The sequence below is a fragment of the Lepidochelys kempii genome, chromosome 4, assembly GCF_965140285.1.
Source record: "Lepidochelys kempii isolate rLepKem1 chromosome 4, rLepKem1.hap1, whole genome shotgun sequence".
Classification (NCBI taxonomy): Eukaryota; Metazoa; Chordata; order Testudines; family Cheloniidae; genus Lepidochelys; species Lepidochelys kempii.
Window position 1 is genome coordinate 98,024,646 of NC_136383.1, and position 2,635 is coordinate 98,027,280.

A 2,635-nucleotide genomic window follows, 5' to 3' on the forward strand; every position below is an offset into this window, starting at 1 on the left:
AAGTAAAGCTAATTTTTCTTGCATCTGAATGTTGACATTTTTTCATGTCAGTATTTTGCAAAGACAATGGTTACATTTTGGGTCTCTTGACCCTCATGTATTAGAAAAATAATACAAAGTAAGAAATAAGATGTTTAGGGTTGGGCCTACTGCAAGTATTTCACAGTCTGCTCAGTAAATAAAGAATAACATTCCCAGTGCCAAAAGGAATGATTTATTAAGTGAGCCATTTGCAAGATATGCACATGGTGGGTATTCACCATCTTTGTGTTTATCAGACATTATTAAACACGGTTTGTGAAAGATATCCAGGGCAAAGGACACGAATATCAGAGATACAGTCTATACAGCAGAGAAGAGAGAAGCAACCAGTAGTGTCCTCCAAAAGCAGCCCTGTCAGTATCAAACTTCCCAGATGAAAGCAAAAGAACAGCGTCTTTGAGAATGGCTCCATGTTCAGGACTCTAACTGAAAGCAAAGTGGAAAGATGGAGATGCTGAAGAGGATCAGCTTATGTAGGTTTTCATATGTCAGGAAACAGCAAGTGATGTGTTCTGATGTTTGCTGATATGAAAATCAGTGTCTTCTGACAATTGGGGGTGATAACTTGGATTCAGAGCCAGTGATGGATGGGTGGCAAAGACCAAAAGACAGAATAACATTTGAGATAGGAAAGCCTGTTGGGGTGGCTAGGTGGAAAATTATATACAGATTTTACAAAGATTAGCAAGACATAGAAGGAATTTTATCACAAATTTTAAACCCATGGCATAATTTTAATTATGCCCAAATGATTTTATTACCCAACATGGCTCTGGGACTTGATTTTAAAGCCAAGCAGCCTTTCAACAACAAAACAAAACAAAAACCCCAAAACAATGCAGCAGCAGCTAAGGAAAAGATTTCTCTTCTGTGGCTGCTATATGAAATATAGAAACTAAAAATATCTTCTTGCTGGCAAATTTGTCAACCTACGATATTTTAGTGGAACAATTCCATTGGCTTCATCTACAAACCCCTCATATTGTCACAGATGATACAAATATTTCCCCAAGTAGCTATGAGACTGGAACAGAAAATTGCAAATGTGAGGTTGGTGTTTTTCTGTCTTTTGCATTTTACCTTATTATGCAAGTATTTCTACTGAAATAAGTGGGACTACTTACAAAATAAGGCACCATTCAATGCAAATGAAGGTTCACAATCTGGATTCATGTGCATAAAATGTGTTCACAAATATAAAATATGTTCACAAATAGAATAAACACAGTGAACAAATGTTCTGTTGGCTCATAAAAATGGAGCAGATAAACACACTGGATTTGTAGTAATTGGGTTGTCCAGCTAATTAGATGACGTTTTAACTAGATGTGACAAGTAGAACTTTTTGATACTCTCTTGAATACCAAATAATAGCTTTCAAAATTTGATGAATAACACGGCCAATTTTTTAATTACCTCATGAGATTTTGAGATAAGGAAGGGATGAGATTTTGGCACTTGCATTCTATTGCGTTTCAGTCAGTTAAATAGAACTGATTGAGCTCCAAAGTTTCATCTTTGATCTGTGCATGTGGCTTCAGCAGCACTGAAGAGTCTCTGAGATAGGAAAATGCTTGATGGCGCTGCAATTCAGAATGTTTGGCAGGAGCGACAGGCCCACACCCCAAATCCAAACACCTACGTAGCTTGGGGAAGCTCAGATCTATATCTGAAGTTTTCAATTAGGCCCATCTCTAAAGATACAGTAAAATAGTCTAAATCCTAAACTAAACTGGAGTGAACTGCTTTTGTGTTTCAAGCAAGGTGCTGCCAGTACTTTGTCCACATGCCTCCCTATTGTTGTATGACTGATCATTTGGAAAGGACCCGTAAAACATTTTGCGTTTGGTGTTTGCTTTTGCGTGTGAGATTGGTATGAGCCTTTTTAACCAGTGCTGTGAGTTTTAAAATATGCACTTGGCTGTACCTGCCGGTTATTGAACGCTTCATGAATTTGCATGTCATCCTTGTGCAGGGGCCATGCTAATCTTCTCTGTATCGTTCCAAATTTTAGAATATGTGCTGCCGATGCAAGGCATTTCTCTGTTCTAATGTGTCACACGTAGCACTGGTAGAGCTCCCCTGCCTGAACACTCACCAGTGTTAAGGAAAAGTTAGCACATGTGACTCCATTTTGGTTTGGGGCTGTCTAAAAGCAAGCACATCGTGCACCAGGAGGAGTGTTCCTTAGATACTGCATTCCTGTGAAAACCCTCCCCCTTGTTTCCAGCCTGTCTCAACTCCTGGTTTCTGTTATTTGTCTGTTCCTAACTCCCTGCTTCCTGGACTTGATGTGAGCCTCCCATCCTGATAAGAAAGGCTACTGGTGCATTGCTTTAGGACCATGTTGTGTAGTTGCAGTAATGGTTTAGCAAGGGGAATGTACCTAGCAGGGATAGGTGGTAGATAAGGGAAGGGTTTGTCTATTGGCTAAGGTTTCCGATGCACGAGGGCAACGTGCTTTGCTAAAAGGTATATAATCTCTGTATAACCTGCATTCGGGGTCCCCTCCTGACTAGCAGGGGGGGGCACCACGCTCGAGCGTAATAAACTTAGTATCTTTGGGAACTCTGCAGTTGTGGACTTTGTTCGT

The 2,635-nt window shown here is 40.0% G+C and overlaps 1 non-coding gene across 1 annotated transcript; it reads right to left on the reverse strand.

Annotated features, from left to right (window-relative positions):
• Positions 1-1,972: 1,972 nt before the first annotated feature.
• LOC140911010 (U6 spliceosomal RNA) lies at positions 1,973-2,076 on the reverse strand. The gene has a single exon (XR_012158805.1). It is a non-coding gene; the product is annotated as a U6 spliceosomal RNA (small nuclear RNA).
• Between the last annotated feature and the right edge of the window lie 559 nt (positions 2,077-2,635).